An 18,126-nucleotide genomic window follows, 5' to 3' on the forward strand; every position below is an offset into this window, starting at 1 on the left:
AGCAGCGCCTCTTCAACCTCAGGAGGCTGAAGAAATTTGCCTTGTCACCAAAAGCACTCACAAACTTCTACAGATGCACAATTCGAGAGCATCCTGTCGGGCTGTATCACCGCCTGGTACGGCAACTGCTCCGCCCACAACCGTAAGGCTCTCCAGAGGGTAGTGAGGTCTTCACAACGCATCACCGGGGGAAAACTACCTGCCCTCCAGGACACGTACACCACCCGATGTCACAGGAAGGCCATAAAGATCATCAAGGACAACAACCACCCGAGCCACTGCCTGTTCACCCCGCTATCATCCAGAAGGCGAGGTCAGTACAGGTGCATCATAGCTGGGACCGAGAGACTGAAAAACAGCTTCTATCTCAAGGCCATCAGACTGTTAAACAGCCACCACTAACATTGAGTGGCTGCTGCCAACATACTGACTCAACTCCAGCCACTTTAATAATGGAAATTGATGTAAAAAATGTATCACTAGCCACTTTAAACAATGCTACTTAATAGAATGTTTACATACCCTACATTACTCATCTCATATGTATATACTGTACTCGATACCATCTACTGCATCTTGCCTATGCCGTTCTGTACCATCACTCATTCATATATCTTTATGTACATATTCTTTATCCCTTTATACTTGTGTGTATAAGGTAGTAGTTGTGGAATTGTTAGGTTAGATTACTCGTTGGTTATTACTGCATTGTCGGAACTAGAAGCACAAGCATTTCGCTACACTCGCATTAACATCTGCTAACCATGTGAATGTGACAAATACAATTAGATTTGATACGGGATTATGAGACTGTATGAGTCTTTATGTGTGTCTATAACTATGCTTATACTGCATTATGACTGTGTCATACTAGTACATGTATAATGCATCATTATGCATATAGGCTTATGACCATCTGTCATAAAAAACCTCCTCCTGTCGACCAGTACTGTTGCATGTAGAGTTCATAACATGCTGGTTGTATTATTCAGCTTTACTCTATTTGCTGCAGCATAGAAACAGCAGCGCCCGCTATGCTTAAGCGCACACTACAGTAGCTCAGTGCATGTGGAATTAAAGAAAACTACCCGTACATGTCATTTAAAGAACAGGCCCTGACACCATCAATCAGCTTCATGTAAACCTTTTAAATAGCAGCCGTTAGCTGAATTTAAATAGAGTGTGCAGAGAAGATGGGGTGAAACCTGGCAAAAGAAGCGAAAACTACAGCGCAGTCGTCATCTGATGGAATCAGGGACCTGTATGATGTTTTCACCGGCGCCAAACGGGAAAAGCCATTGCATTACTGACCTACGGTTACCAGAGCGGCACATCTCACAGACATGAAACCATCAACATTGTGGCTCAGAGGACGCTTCACCGTACACTATCGTATCAAGCATGGGCCATGCCCTGTGATAGGCTAAACCAAGTCGCTATCTGCCACTTAGGAGTGTGGAGGGAGAGATCGAAACAGATGGGTGTTGGGGGATTTAAAAGAGAAACAAAGAAAAAATGAACGCTAAACACTGGAATTGCCCAGAGACGTCAAGACATCATACCTCTTCTACTCTCCTCCATTAATATTCTATCTGGACACTTACACTGCCTGCTACACTGTTGCTACACACCTCCAACATGCTGAAGAGATTATGTAAAGGTACTATGGGGACTTCCTGGAATGGGCCAAGACCGTCTAATTAAGGCAAGAGGTTAGAATAGTGACGTCCCTCCGTGGCCCTGGGAGTCATCTTCATGACAGCTCCGCTGAATACCTTGACTGAACCTCATGATGTATAATTCAGTCGACACGCAAGGGATCTGAATAAGACTGGCTAATGATGTTGACAACGGCGTCAAAACCCTTAAACTGATTAGTATTGCCATGCAGGGCTCCCTCTGCTCCATATCACGGAAGGACATCTCTAATGGTAGGCTAGCCAGATACCTGTTTCAGGATCGGGAAATGTGGCAGAGTGTTAAGTTGTGATGATGAGCTGGAACAAATTTTGTTGAATTATTCAACAAGATTTAGACACCCATGGAGAAAGCAATGTAGTATCATTAATATTGATGAACATATTGTTTTTACTGTACATTGCATGCTGCTTTCGCTATTTCCCCAAAGAGAGAGCTTTTGTCTAAATACTAAATGATGAGAAAACCCTTAGTATTCTATTGAGAACCAACCATCGTTTCCTTTCGCTTTATCTCTGTCATCTCCACACGCATCTTCATCCACTGATGAGGAAATGCAGCTGTGGTGGGATGTCTCCCTCCAGCTGAGCCATGGCCAGAGAGACTCCCCCGTCGCCTGACATGACACTTGGACATTTTCCGGAGTGTGTTACAGCATGACCCGGCTGTCTGGTCCTTCTCTGCGAGAACCCAGCAGGGTGTTTTTTAAATCCCCCAACACCCCTCTGTTTCTATCTCTCCCTCCACACTCCTCCTTGTATGTCCCTCCATAAAAGACATGACTTACAAATGGAAGCTCCCGCTGCCGCAGACAGAACGTTTGGGTTGATTTGTGCCCAGAACTTCTCTGTCTCTCATCCAGAGATTGTGCTCTGCTCTCTGTGGATTCACACTGTTCCATGTCTGCTGCAATATCTTCCTCTAGAATCAATGAGTGAAGTTCCTTCCTCAGCTTTGAAATATAACAATCCTGTGATATGGTATGACATGGTTTCGTATCACATAGTACAACAGTTATTTGAGGTGTGTGTTACAGAAGCTGAAAGATGTTGATGGTGATATGTCATTGCGTTGTGTAATGGGTTTAGTATTGCCACAGTATTGGCACAGGTGTGTGCCAAACTAATGAGCGGACGTAGCTGGATTGTCCCTGCAATCAGAGAGGAGGTTGTGTCCTCCCGTAGATGAAATAATCTTGTAATTAGGGGGTAAAATCAACCGGCTTATGATTTCCTTGCTCCTGTTGTGTGTGTGTGTGTGTGTGTGTGTTGGTGTGGGTGTGTGTTTGTGTGTGGGTGTGTGGGTGGGTGTTGATGCATCCATTTACAAATCTGTGTCTTCTCAAGCGGACCTGGTTTATAAAAAGTGGGCTTGTGGCTCCTTACTGTATCATGAATTATTGCTGGGATGGTTTTCCACGGTTAACCTGTAACACTGAAGGCAGGATGTGTAGAGCTGTTCTCTAGCCCCTGGAACCTTGCTGTACAGTAGTTACCGTAGTGATGTTATTGCAGCTTCACAATGTGCATTATTCTCTGTATGTATGAACTCTGTGTGACAGCTTCTGCAGCCTCAGGTCAATATGCTGTTTGTGGAGGGTTGCGTATGTGAACTGTCGATAGTACTGTATTTCAGGGTAATATGGAAAAGTAGGAAAAATGGGATAAAACAAATGTTTAATAAGCGTTTGCAAAAGGGAACTTTAGCAGAATATAAACCAGAATTCCCAATCTAGAAAATAGAAACAGTTGCTGTTACTCGTATTCATTCCAGTCAATGTGCCCCCTGTCTCATCAGAAACCACACAACACAGACCCTCTTCCCCTTTCACCCTGCGTTGTCCAGAAGTATGAACCAGCCTCAAACCTGCACAACTATCCCCACACTAGGAGAAGGAGAGAGAAAAAAGACCTCAAAGCCGTGTTTGTCCACTCTCCATTCATGAAGAAGTCACGTTCCCTGCCAGGCCTGTATGACAGAGAGAGCACACAGTGCAGAGGTTCTGTCTGAGGGGGCCTTTCTTTCTCTTAAAGCCCCCTCATCGAAATTCACCTCACAGAGACAGGGACTCAGAGGCCACCGCCTTGACAGGGTTGCCCAGTCCTGGGGAAATCAAACAAGGCCCATAGGGCTTTGGTCAAACCTGGTGCCCTATATAAGGAATATTGTGCCCTTTGGGACACAGCCAGAACCTCTTCTGCTGGGTTCACAGGGAAGTCTGCATTCCCATCAACCTCTTAGTCTGTATGAACATACCTTGAGAACTGGGATGAATACCTCGTCGACCAGACAGGCAGGTGGTTCAACACCAGGGATTGAGATAGCTGATGTAACATGACAGTGTCAATGTATTTCAGGATAAGGCTCAGCTGGAGAGTGGAGGAAAATAACTGAAAATGTTACTTGGGGACACATGTACTCCATCTGTGTTACTTGGGGACACATGAAGTTCCTCTGTGTTACTTGGGGACACATGCAGTCCCTCAAATTGCAATTTGTACAATATGTTACGAATTGCAATTTGTGCAATACAATACGAATTTGCAGAAGGTATGATATGTTATCAATTACAATTTGTTTTGGCTAACGTTAGCTAGGGGTGGCTAGGTGCCTAACACTAATGTCAGCTAGGCTATGGGTTAAGCTAAAAGGGTTAGGGGAAGGGTTAGATAACATGCTAACTAGTTGCAGAGTAGCTAAAAGTAGTAGGTAGTTGCAAAGTTGCTATATCGCTAAAATGCTAAAGTTGTCCTTGATGATATTCCAACACGCAACACTTGTGTTTCTAGACATAGATGCTAATTTGAGTGTTCCGGATTTAAGTTTACTATGTTATGTCTAGCCCATGAAACCAGTCTGTGGTACGTAAAATGTAAACACTGCGATATTACATGGATTCCATTTAAATGCTACACATAAAACCAGGCTAGTGTATCACCCAGTGAAACCTTATCATTTGATATTGTTCAACTTGTGTTGACATCCCTGTTGTTTTTTTGTGTGTGAAAAATCATGTTATCACCATTAGTAGACCATATGCTATTTGTTGACTTTTTGGGGCATGTTCAACTCCAAACACACATGTCTCACCTTTGCCATGGGTTCCCAAACTTTTTCAGTCAGGCCCCCCTTCCAGCATTAGGGAACCCCCCCCAGGACCGAGATTGGGAAACCCTGCTCTTGTTTGCACAATAATTGACATGACAAGAGGGGTTCTGATGATGCACATCTCACGCATCCCACAGTTTGAGAACCACTGGCCTATGCAAAGGTGGCTCGATAGATAAATGTAGTAATAGTGGACGGTTGGTCTGGGTAGTGTGACTAGAATCTTATCATTTTTTTCCATTGGGCGGCAGTACGTCTATCTTTAAATTTGAGAACTGCATTGCCTACCGGTCCACATAGTGACTGCGGTCTAGCGAGGGCAGGGGAATGAATCTGTTGTCTGGAAATGCCCCACTAAATGCAAATGAACTGCAAGGCAAAAAGTCTTCAGACCTGTATTTATAGTTTCATATTTGGACTGTATGCACATCTGTTTTCTCCATCCACTGAATTTTTCCCCGGGTGCGTCTGTTGGTGCACGAGGACTCTGCGCGGGCTCTTGGACTTGAAGGACGGATCCATCAAACTCGGATTGTGAGTGTTCGCATAGCGGTACGCTGAAGGAAAACCTAATCGGATGTGGTATTACAGAATACTTGTGAAATATAGCCTACATTATAGATAGCTCTCTGCCGTTCTGCAGCCTGTGAGGACCGCACGAGTTTTTGGGAGTGGGAAATTGTGTGTTTCGCAGCGGAGAGGTCTGGGGGACTATTTATAACCAAGGATCGGCAGTCTGGAATGTTTGATTTTCTCCTTCATTATATGTCAACCTTTTTCTCCTATCAGAGTAGATTTCCCCACCGCCGCGGGGCTTAATGTTATTTTCAAATTGACCATCTGCACCTTTTTTATTCGGCACTGAAAAAAGCAGATGATATGCATATGTTCTTTGGATTAGACCCCGCTGTGGACAATTTGGCTTTTGCGTGAATGGGATATCTGTGTATTAGGCATATTGTTCAACGACCTTTGTATAAGGAGACGAGGCGTGTTATTAGCATTAGCCTACACCGGCATTCTGATGGTGAGCTTTTATGATCGGAACTGACAGCGGAATAGGATCTTTTTGGAAACTGCTTGTGGGTAAGTTCATATGTTTTGTTATCAGTGCAGCGATGTAAAGTTTCTTGATTAAAACATTGAAATGTACTCAATGCAACACATTGGTTCTATGGTCAGGAGGCTATTCTACCTTCTTACCATAAAAAACATTCAGATTTTTTGTGAAACCTGAATGTTATATGTAGCAATTTGAATGAGCTCCTTCCATAGTACCTGTGCCTTTAGTCCCCCGAGTGCTACACCTCGCAGCAGTTTATGCGCATTGTAAGGAGTTTTCGTTTCTACAGCTCGTTACGCATAGATTTGTATGCGTTGGGCGCTAGAGCACTCATTGGGGATGTTTGAAAATGTGTAATGTTCATTGCGCATAGGCTACATTTCGCTGCTTGATAAGCCTACTGTAATAGGCTACATTACGCTACTTGATCAGCGTACTGTAATTTATTTATTTACGTTATTTATATCTGTTAAAAGTTGTAACTCAGTGAAAATAAATGTGCACTGCAGCAATGACACATTATTGCTGAAAAATAGAAAGATTTTATGGTAAGAGTGAAACGATCATGTCTCTGATCATAAACGTGTGCGCGTGCATATGTGTGTGTGTGTGTGCGTTCGCGTTAGTGCGTGCTTGTGTGTGTCCATGATATATTATATATATTATATTATATATATATATATATATATATATATATATATATATATATATATATATATATATATATTATATATATATATTTATATATATATATATTTTTTTTTTTATGAATGCTCATTATATGCAAACCGTTAGCTGTAGTTGTGTTACCTTTAATATATTTTACAAATACAATATTTCAACAGATAGGGAATTTAAGATATAGCCTGTTTAGACTATGGCGTAACGGCAAAGTTGTGTGGCGCTGGAAAGATGCGTGTGTGCATCCTCAGCTGCAGATGGTGAACTAAATCCCCAAATCATTGGAAGACGCGCGCGGCATTGATCTGTTCGTTCATGTGAAGTGTGCGAATAGGTCACCAGTGAATTCCACCTTGAAATGAAAGTGACAGACACATAGCTCAGTAAAATTACGATTTGGATCTTGGATTACCCACTAAACCACTAGGTTTTAGCCACTGTGCCGTCAATGCACATGGGCCGGTGAAGGGATCGTGGATGCACCGTTTCACATCCCAGACCCCCAAAAAGGTGACAAGTGCGACATAAGCAACATTCAAGTGCTGTTTAACCCGTGGTGCTGAAATGACAGCTCCCAGAGTCGACAGATTGAAGAGAAGGGCATTAACCTGGGGTGTAATCATTAGTCCAAACCGTTGCAAACAGTTTGGACTAAAGCAAGTGTTTCTATTGGATAAATCCAGACTGGTCCCTCCCCGTTTCGTTCCGTTTGCTTCCGTTTGGTTATGTTTGGTTCCTAGTGAATACACCCCTGCCTGCATGTGTAGGTTACAACACAGGTGTCTGCCTCAAGCAGACATACTGCACCAAAACGGTCAGATTAACTTTGTTTGGCTGGACATGCAATTTTGCTCTAGCTAGCCTATATCATGTGCAGTCAAGATGTATGCCAAGTGTATATTGAAACCCTATCATCAATCCAGGACCAAGGGAGATAAATTAAGTTGCTCAAGGCACACAGGACAAAACGATTTTCAATGCATCTCCTGCTGCTTTCACTCAATTCCTTTGGGTTGATTCAAACACAGCAACAATGTTGCAGAAGACATGCTTCTTAACCCGCTGGGCATACACTGGTTGAATAAACGTTGTTTCCAAGTCATTTCAATGAAATTACGTTGAACCAACATGGAATAGACATTTCACTGACGTCTGTGCCCAGTGGGAAGGAAGGCCCTGTGGTCAGATATTGAGCTGGCTTGAATGCTTCTCACAGTCATTGATATAGAGATTTGACAATATTGACGCTCTTCAGATTATAATGATTCATCCATTTCAATTCACAATGTGATGGAGGTCATGGTCCAGCATTAGTTGCATTTTGTTACATTAACACGCACATCATTCAAATATAATGTGATTTTTTTAATACTGTATGTCCAGTAATGACACAATAAGCATCCAAATGTATGATTTGAAGGACCACAAGACAGCACCGGAGATTTCCGGGCTCATTATGACATTGCATGCATGCATTCTGGTTAGCATCTGTATATGTTCAGGGGAGCCATCATAACCACTGATCTCCTCCTTGATTGATACTTTTAATTTTCAAGGAGTTGGAACCGAGGCTCCTCCCCCAACCTGCAGTCAAGTGGCAGAGAGAGAGAGTCTAAGGCTTTCAAATGATGGAGTTCATTAATGTTGTGGGAAATAAGAGTGTCTGGCTATGGAACATTGGCTCAGTGCTGAGGAGTGATTGGAACAATTGGTTAGGATTTGTGAGGGAGGCACTGACTGAAGGGGCGCCTTTATTGTTGTTATTAGATTACATTAATAAGACTCTGATGGAAATGAAAGAACACTGGCGTTGAGGGGAGAAGGAATGAGAGAAGGAGAGAGAGAAGGGGGAGAGAGAGGGAGCTAGGGAGGGTGAGAGATGGAGGGATTGAGAGGAGGGATGGAGATGGAGAGAAAGAAAGAATGTGAGAAAAGAGAGGGTAAGGGAGAGAGAGAGAGAGGGAGAGAGTGATGGAGTGATGGAGAGAGAGAAACCATAAAAATTGTCACCATGTCATTGGATTTAGGTTAACAGTTGGGTAAAAAAAATCCCTTAAGGCAAATCCAAGCAGTTTTCCAAGTTGTTTCAATATTTTCTTTGGATTAAATGACTTGTAAACTATTTTGATTCAACCTGTTTTTGCACAGTGGGTTGTATAAGCCTATAGAATACGCATTGTAAGCCATTAAATACACTATTCACTGTAGGTACAAAATGGGGATGTGGACACCCCTTATGTGGACACCCCTTAACATTTGTGGATTTGTCTTTTTCAGCCACACCTGTTGCTGACAGGTGTATAAAATTGAGCACACAGCCATGCAATCTCTATAGACAAACATTGGCAGTAGAATGACCTCACTGAAGAGCTGTGACTTTCAACTTGACTTTCAACTTGACTTCCAACAAAACAATTCGTCAAATTTCTGCCCTGTTATAGCTGCCCCAGTCAACTGTAAAGGCTGTTATTGTGAAGTGGAAACGTCTATGAGCAACAACGGCTCAGCCGCAAAGTGGTTTGCTACACATGCTCACAGAACGGGAGCGTTGTCCTTGGTTGCAACACTCACTACCGAGATCCAAACTGCCTCTGGAAGCAACGTCAGCATAATAACTATTTGTCGGGAGCTTCATTAAAATGGGTTTCCATGGCCGAGCAAGCCTAAGATCACCATGTGCAAAACCAAGTGTCGGCTGGAGTGGTGTAAAGCTTGTCGCAATTGGACTCTGGAGCAGTGGAAATGCTTTCTATGGAGTGATGAATCACGCTTCACCATCTGGCAGTTCGACGGACGAATCTGGGTTTGGCAGTTGCCAGGAGAACCCTACCTGCCCCAATGCATAGTTCCAACTGTAAAGTTTGGTGGAGGAGGAATAATGGTCTAGGGCTGTTTTTCATGGTTCGGGCTAGGGCCCTTAGTTTCAGTGAAGGGAAATCTTGCAATGACATTCTAGACTATTCTGTGCTTCCAACATTGTGGCAACAGTTTGGGGAAGGCCCTTTCCTGTTTCAGCATGACAATGCCCCCATGCACAAAGCGAGGTCCATACAGAAATGGTTTATCGAGATCGGTGTGGAAGAACTTAACTGGCCTGCAAAGAGCCCTGATCTCAAGCCCATCGAACACTTTTGGGATGAATTGGAACGCCGACTGTGAGCCAGTCCTAATTATCACCTCACTAATGCTTTGTGGCTGAGTGGAAGCAAGTCCCCTCAGCAATGTTCCAACATCTTGTGGAAAGCCTTCCCAAAAGAAATCTTGAAAGAAATCCAATTCCCTAGATGAGTTTTCAGCCTCTTTTCCGCCCAAGTATTTAAAAAAAATCCTAGATCCACATTAAAGCAATCATAGGCTATTGATCTGACACTGAGCTATTTATTTTCACTGGCTGCATTCTCTCCTTGTAAAGACATGTTTGATAGATCAGGTAGATTACTAGATGTCCAAGCGTCAGTCACTAAGCCCATAGAACATCTAAGACAAGGCAGCTGTATGAAGCTGTATGAAGCTGCATGAATATCAAGTCACTGTTTCAGCCTGTCTGTACTGTCACATTCATGCTGCTACAAGTCATTAGAAATATCTTTCTGAGTAGCCGAGAGGGAACTAAAAGGAACCCTTGGAAATGGAAATCATCTGAACTGACTTTGTTGGAGGGATGTTGTCTTTATAAAAACACTTGCGCTTCAAAATAGGCCCCTCTACAACTGTGGCCCTACAGCTCTCCACTGCTCTTCTCAAAGCCCTCTGTCAGATTATCATTCAGTGGAGGCCAACAGCAAAACACATTTTCTCTCTTTATTTCGTCAGGCGATCTCAGATCGAGAGAAAAAATACCATCTCTCTACAGAAATGAAGCTATCCAAGCTTCTATTTATCTGTCAGGTAGGCAGTGTGAGTGTATGGTACACATCCAACCATGGAATCAGCGGCTTGACTTTATTTAGCCTTTGAGTGTTTTGGCAGCCCTATCATAACAGAGACAAGCTAATGTAGCTACATGAAAGTCGTAATGGAATCGTTTTCCAACTGTCTGTTTATATTGTAGCTCAGGAAACATATGGGGAACCTCCCAGAGGAACTGCTAGAAGATGAAAAACTGGTCAATTGTTTCACACACTGAAATAAAGATTGAAGCGATGAAACTGTAGTCCCACTCCCCACAGATTAAATTGCATTCTAAGGTGTAATAAAAAAAATCCTTCCTTCTATCTATTTTTTTGAAAGCTTGAGGCAAGGAAAATAAAAAGCTGATGGTTTGTCAGTGATAGAATGTGCAATCCAGGAGCTGGCCTGGATGATGGAATTATCATGTTCACCCTTTTTCCCCCAAAACCTGTTTCCCTGCAATGTTTGCATGTGATCCTAAAGGAGCCTAGACTGCTTAGAGGATGAAGTCGATGTGTTTTAGATATTTGGGAGGTAGATGTGTGAAAGGAGATGGAAAGTGTCACGCAGGTAAAACGCAAAATGGGCAATTTTTCCTTCAATTTCTCCCTTCTCCATTCGGAGCTCTGCTGGCCCATTCATGAAGACTCCGTAGTGACACAGCGCATTACCACAGAGATAAACCTTCCCTCACAATCTGCCTGCGTTTAAAAAGAACAAAGACCTTGGATATGTTGTGCTGCATGCAGAATGTCTCTCCAATACAGGAAGTAGAAGACAACATGCACCGACTCAGCTTTCCTGACCAATGATATATCCTCAAGAGAGAAGTCCAATTACACAGAGAGCATGTATTCACATGCCGTTTCTTAAGACTCCTCATTCACAACACTGTGTTGTTAATTTCATGTATTTTTCACCCTAGACTAGTCAATGACAAAGGGGAACACATTATTGTAGTTGTGTTGCTAAACAAACACCAGAGCTGTTTATTTCCCAGAATGCTGCTGCTGTGTCAACTGCGAATTCGACTGCGAAGCCGTTCCTTGGCGAGAGCCAGCATTCTCCATGAGCCCTCGACATTTCCCCACCAACCCCAGCAAGAGTGGCCCTCAATAGGCCCTGATTTATTGGCCCACTTTATTAGAAGGGCCTGGGGAGTCGGCTCTCCTTGTCCTCCGATATTAAATCCCGCCTTCCTCACATGGAGTGTTTTTTTTCCACAATGTTTGTCAATGCAGTAAATGTGTGTTGTTCCTGTCATGCTCTCCATGGTGACTAGACCCCTCCCTTCCAATCCTCCGTATCCTATCAGTTTAGTCTTGATTGCTGGTGCTGGCTCCATTTCAGGACAGGGGGCCACTCAGAGATGATACAATCAGAGCAGCAAATAGTAGGCAGAGGGGGACTGATAGGAAAGAGGGAGCGATGGAGGGAGAGAGAGAGGCAGGGAGAGCGGGAGAGAGAGAGAGAGAGAGAGAGAGAGAGAGAGAGAGAGAAAGGGAGTGGGAGAGAGAAAGGAAGGGATAGAGAGAGAGAGAAAAAAGGAGAGAGAGAGAGAGGGATCGAGAGAGAGAGAGAGAGAGAGAGAGAGAGAGAGAGGGAGAGTGAGGGATCGAGAGAGCGAGCGAGAACGAGAGAGAGGGAGAGAGAGGAGACATGCCGGTCTGCAAATTCAGGTCTATAGTAACTCCAACACAGTTTTCCCTCCCTACTCCATGGCTCTTTCAGCCGCAACACTTGTCTGGTTCTTCGGGTTGACTTTTCAGCAGACAAATTTACCTTTTTTTGCCTTGGGTTCTTACTGTGTCTTTTCCCTCTGTTTTCTATCTAGCGAGCCATTGAACCGGTTGTTAGGTGGCTGGTCTGCTGGAGTTCTAGTTCCGTCTTCCGCTCCCCCCGGGGCTATACCCTCTGAGACCCTCGTGACGCCCTTGTGATTCTACAGTGTTTTGGCATATTAAATGTGAACGTGAGGGCAGTGGTTCAATAAGCCTCCAGTTTCAGGCATGCTTATCTTCATCCAGTTGAGGGAATGGGGGAATTGTTACATGTGTGTATGTTGAGTAACAACCCTCCATTTATGTTTACATGTTAATAATGAAGACCAGTGAGTCCACTTTCTAGCCATGCTCAGAGGACGCTGGGATTCTACCATGGGAAGCCTCACAATGTTACAGGATTATGTAATGCATATATATTGGTATCATTAAACAGAAAAGTAATCTGAAAATAGAAATTAGCTTTAGGAGCTATTGTACTCCTAGGAATGGGACCTATTCTTGTACTGTAGTACTGTAGCCAGCCAATTTTACAATTCACCGCCTCTCGCACTATCCCTCCTCCCACCACCCTAACACATGCAATCTACTGCAGTCATCAGTGTGCATATCCTTTGGAATAACAGTAGTAGAAGTCTGTTTCACAGTTCACCAGCTGCTGTGTTTCAGTTTCCTCCCCAGCAGATTGAGTTGATCCTACTGATGGATGATGGAGCAGTATACCAGCTCTAGAAGACAGCCTTGCATCAATCATCCTGGCTTCCAGCTACTTCCTCCTTGGCCCTCGTCCCACCTACCTGCCTGCTTGTCAGCCATACCCCCCCCCCCCTCTCTCCTTTAATGAGTGCAGTGGAGGGGTGGGTGTCTCCTCCCAACTAGATTGGCCCTCAGTAGGGAACAGTGTCAAGTCCCATTTGAGTGGGATGATTGGATCTGAAGAGGTTTCTCTTGGTGTAGTGTAGTGGATGGAGGGGACTTTGGATGGGGGATAAAACGGAGACAGGTGACTGCTGCTGGATAGGTTGGTCTCTCTCCTTTTCTACAAAAGTTTGCAGAACTCTGGAGAAATGAAGTGCTCTTGTTCCCTACAATATCTGTCTTTGTACTGTTGACGGATCTCAGTGGAAGGGATCTTATACAATATACTATATTTATTTGTACTGGTGACATAAAGTTATCTTATACAATATGAGAAATAAAGTTATCTTATACAATATCATAGCTTTCTTTATACTGTTGACACAACTCAAGAGAAATTAAGTTCTCTTATACAGTATGATATCTTGAGCTGTTGACAGAACTCAAGATAAATGAAGTTCTCTCATACAGTATAATATCTTTGTGCCGTTGACCGAGCTCAAGAGAAATAAAGTTCTCTCATACAGTATAATATCTTGGTACTGTTGACAGATCTCTGGAGAAATGAAGTTATCTTATACAATATAATATCTTTCATGTACTGTTGACAGAACTCTGGAGAAATGAAGTTCTCTTAAACAATATAATATATTTCAATGTACTGTTGACAGAACTCTGGAGAAATGAAGTTATCTTATACAATATAATATCTTTCATGTACTGTTGACAGAACTCTGGAGAAATGAAGTTCTCTTAAACAATATAATATATTTCAATGTACTGTTGACAGAACTCTGGAGAAATGAAGTTCTCTTAAACAATATAATATCTTTCATGTACTGTTGACAGAACTCTGGAGAATTGAAGTTCTCTTAAACAATATAATATCTTTCATGTACTGTTGACAGAACTCTGGAGAATTGAAGTTCTCTTATACAATATAATATTTTTCTTTATACTTTGCTCATGGACATTTCTATATGAATCAACATACTTGTTTAGTGTGGTGAGCTCTCTTGTAGCAGGTTAAGGTTTATGGAAACTGCGATTTTGGGGTTGTAAACTATGTCTGAACAGCTCTGTCATTTCCATGTCAATGGGTTGAGCTGAGTCTTGCTCAGCAAGGGGAAAGAATGGGCCATAAAGCCTAATGCGTTGCCTGAATAATGCAGGTGTGCAATTTCAATAGTGGGGCAGCGAGCGAGCGGTCTGAGCTGTACTGTGTGTTTGGAGGAGAGATTTGAGATGGATGGCTTATCTTTTATTAAACATGCGGTCGGTGTGGAGGGGAGGCTACAGTACTGACAGAAGCTCTGCTCTCCTCTTGCTCCTCCTCTTCTCCTCCTGGGGATGATTTATCCCCTCCTCCCTTCTCTCTCTCTTGTCCTCAACAGCCTCTGTTTTCATCCCCAGAATGGGGCTACAGCCGGGCTCCCCGCTGGACCCCTGAGCCCCCTCCGCCACCACGGCCTATCCAATAAGAAGGCTTCATTAGTTTTATCTTTATTTCCCTGCCGCTCGGCTACGGCTGGGCCGAGCTGGGACACAGAGGGCCTTAGCAGGCAGGTCGGGGATCTGAGGGGGATTGAACAGGACTCCTCCTGGTCCTGTTTTCTCAGGTTTTATTGAGCTGAAACGATTGGTAGAGCAGAGCAGAGAAGTAGCAGAGGTTGATAAGAATGGGGGGGTTGAATCTGTAGTGAATTGGATTTCAAATTAGGGCTATGTGGTGCGTGTGCTGTGTTGTTGATGATGTATCTTCTGTCACCTCCAAAGTGAATATCGGTACTGACTGAGCACTGCTGCCTTCCTGGAAGCTTTTGGAGAGGTGAGTTTGTAACGGGTAATGCTTGAGATCTAGTATCACTGCCATGCATTTAATCACTGTAGCGTTGAGGTACATTATGAAATTAAAACTTCATCCATGTTGACTTTAAAAGCTTCTTAGCTTGAACCAAGGAAAATGACAACCGCTAAGGGCAATGAATTGCCAATGATTAAGGGTATATAAAACTTTGTTTTAGACTTCGCTGAAACAGCAGAGAGTAGGTCTTGCTCATTTTGGGGTCCACTCCACTGATTGTGTCACACAGGACTTCTCTAGGGGATTCATCTAAATAAGCTGAGGGGCCATTTCTTAGAAGCTGTAGCAGGTGGTGTTAGAACAGTGCTCTGCACCTCCTGCTTATTAACCCTGAACCCCAATGGCCGGGAGACTTGAGCCCACTGGCTCACAGTTGCATCACTTTCTCTGGCCTCACAAAAGAATGCAAATGATGCAAATCATTCACCAACTAGAAAACTTTTCCCCTCTCTGCATGATTCAAAAGGAGAGAGAGTGGAAGTGGAAACAAGTATATCATTTTCATTTTTGACACCATGTAGAAGGAAATTGGCTGTGATTTTTAAATAGGTTAACTTGACTCTATTAGAACACGTCGCTCATAGAAGTGGTAGCAAAAAGGTGTTATTTCACCCTTTTCAGGTAAAATACAATACCTTGCACCTCATGAGAAATTTCAATCTCAAGTATTGACCCACCTGTGGTGCCTTCGCTTTCTGTAAGGGTATATAAAACTTTGTTTTAGACTTCGCTGAAACAGCAGAGAGTAAGTCTTGTTCTTGTCAGGTGGAAACGAGGGACTTGTTACAGACATCACTCTCACTGTTATTTCATAAGTGGACAAATCGGGTCAGATTGCTCTGTGTCTTTTCGCCACAAGAGAAAATAGCAAGCTGCCTGTCAATTGTTCTCTCCCCATTCTCTCTGTGATTCACTCAAAATAAAGTCTCCCTCTGTCCTGGCCACGTGACCAGCAGTTCTCATATTGTCAGAATACAGGCCTTCACCTCTGCATCAAGTCTATTTAATTGGACATCCACATCCCTATTATGGAAAGCAGAAATAGTACTCCTTGGCTGGCACACAAAGCGCTTATGGGAAATGAAGTCCTTATTGCCTCATGAGGTGGCCATTTTGGGGTCCACTCCACTGATTGTGTCACACAGGACTTCTCTAGGGGATTCATCTAAATAAGCTGAGGGGCCATTTCTTAGAAGCTGTAGCAGGTGGTGTTAGAACAGTGCTCTGCACCTCCTGCTTATTAACCCTGAACCACAATGGCCGGGAGACTTGAGCCCACTGGCTCACAGTTGCATCACTTTCTCTGGCGTCACAGAAGAATGCAAATGATGCAAATCATTCACCAACTACAAAACTTTTCCCCTCTCTGCATGATTCAAAAGGAGAGAGAGTGGAAGTGGAAACAAGTATATCATTTTCATTTTTGACACCATGTAGAAGGAAATTGGCTGTGATTTTTAAATAGGTTAACTTGACTCTATTAGAACACGTCGCTCATAGAAGTGGTAGCAAAAAGGTGTTATTTCACCCTTTTCAGGTCAAATACAATACCTTGCACCTCATGAGAAATTTCAATCTCAAGTATTGACCCACCTGTGGTGCCTTCGCTTTCTGCAAAGGATTCAAGTTTTCACAAGGTGTCACACTAGTTACGTGCAGTGGTAGAGAATGACGCCAGCCACAAAGAGGCATTGTACTCTATTTCATGCTGTTTTGTGCTGTTTCCGGTCCACAGTGGGACTGGAAGCCCTGGGACCTACACTATAACAGCATGCACAGCTTTTCAGGTCCACAGTCCAGCTGATTTCACTCCTGGGGTCTGATTTCTACATGGGAACCCAGGTGTGTGCACTGCCCAGCCAATCAGCGATATTCATCAACGCATTTAATAACAGATTCACTACATGGAACAACAAATGTTTTTGAGAACACCGATTTTCAGGATGTCTCATGGTCTGACAAACACCACTCTAGCTCTGCCACCTTTCACTGCACCTTTCTTTCTCTCTCTCTCTCTCTCTCTCTCTCTCTCTCTCTCTCTCTCTCTCTCTCTCTCTCTCTCTCTCTCTCTCTCTCTCTTCTCTCTCTCTTCTCTCTCTCTCTCCCCCTCCCTCTCTCTCTCTTTCTCTCTCTCTTCTCCTCTCTCTCTATCTCTCTTCTCTCCTGGCATGGCACCTGATATCTTTTCCATATACTCTACTCCTTACTGTATCAGCAGTATGGTGGTGGATGGGGGGATCAGATCATCTGAAATGGAATCATTTGGGTTGCAAAATTCTGGGAACGTTCAATAAATTTTCTGGTTTTCACGAAATCCCAGTTGGAGGATCCCCGGAATCAGGCGGGAATAAGCAGGAAATCTGGTATCCTCCAACCAGGATTTCTAGAAACCAGGGAATTTATTGAACGCTGCAAGAATTATTAATAAATAATAATTCTGTGTGTACAGTGGGGCTTTATGTGTGTGGATGTAGGTGTGTGGATGTAGGTGTGTGGATGTAGGTGTGTGGATGTACGTGTGTGGATGTAGGTGTGTGGATGTAGGTGTGTGGATGTACGTGTGTGGATGTACGTGTGTGGATGTACGTGTGTGGATGTAGGTGTGTGGATGTAGGTGTGGAGGGTATAAGTGATTGCAACTGTTTCTCACAAATAGAAATGTTAATAACTTGCAAAGGCAGCTGGCAGATAAGGTTTTTTCCTCTGCTCCTCTACGGAGAGAGGGGGACGAGGACGAGGAGATGGTGAAAAGAGGAAGGGAGGGAGGAGAGAGGGAGGGGCTGTAGGAAGACACATTATTCTGTGCTGGTGCTCCTCTAGTAAGAGCCACTAGTGAGAAAGGGCCCTTCTCTGGCAGAACCTTCAAGACAGTAATTGAATTTGGTTGAATCCAGCGGGGGATAAATACAGGGACTAATAGACAGGGACTAAGAGACAGGGACTAATAGACAGGGACTAAGAGACAGGGACTAATAGACAGGGACTAATAGACAGGGACTAAGAAACAAGGAGGTAGGGGGGTGAGGAAAAACAACTGAACAACAACTGCAGTCGACAGTAGATTCTATGGAGGTTCCTCCTTTTGCAGACCCTGCTAATTCAATGGTTATGGACCATCAGTGACTTGCTTGTTTGTTTACGTCATCGCTGCAGCAGGGGGTAGTCGGCTACACTGCACTACA

At 43.6% G+C, this 18,126-nt stretch overlaps 1 protein-coding gene across 2 annotated transcripts in view; it reads left to right on the forward strand.

Moving 5' to 3' along the window:
* The first annotated feature begins 5,076 nt into the window (after nucleotides 1-5,076).
* The window catches only part of LOC110495463 (interleukin-1 receptor accessory protein-like 1), a 400,086-nt gene continuing 387,036 nt past the window's right edge, over nucleotides 5,077-18,126 (forward strand). For both annotated transcript variants that reach the window (XM_036982526.2, XM_036982528.2), the window contains exon 1: nucleotides 5,077-5,892. The gene's annotated coding sequence lies outside the window, so the exon portion shown is untranslated. The remainder of the gene's footprint in view (nucleotides 5,893-18,126) is intronic.

This window comes from Oncorhynchus mykiss, chromosome 7 (genome assembly GCF_057628025.1).
Source record: "Oncorhynchus mykiss isolate SJ-2025 chromosome 7, ASM5762802v1, whole genome shotgun sequence".
NCBI classification, from domain to species: Eukaryota; Metazoa; Chordata; class Actinopteri; order Salmoniformes; family Salmonidae; genus Oncorhynchus; species Oncorhynchus mykiss.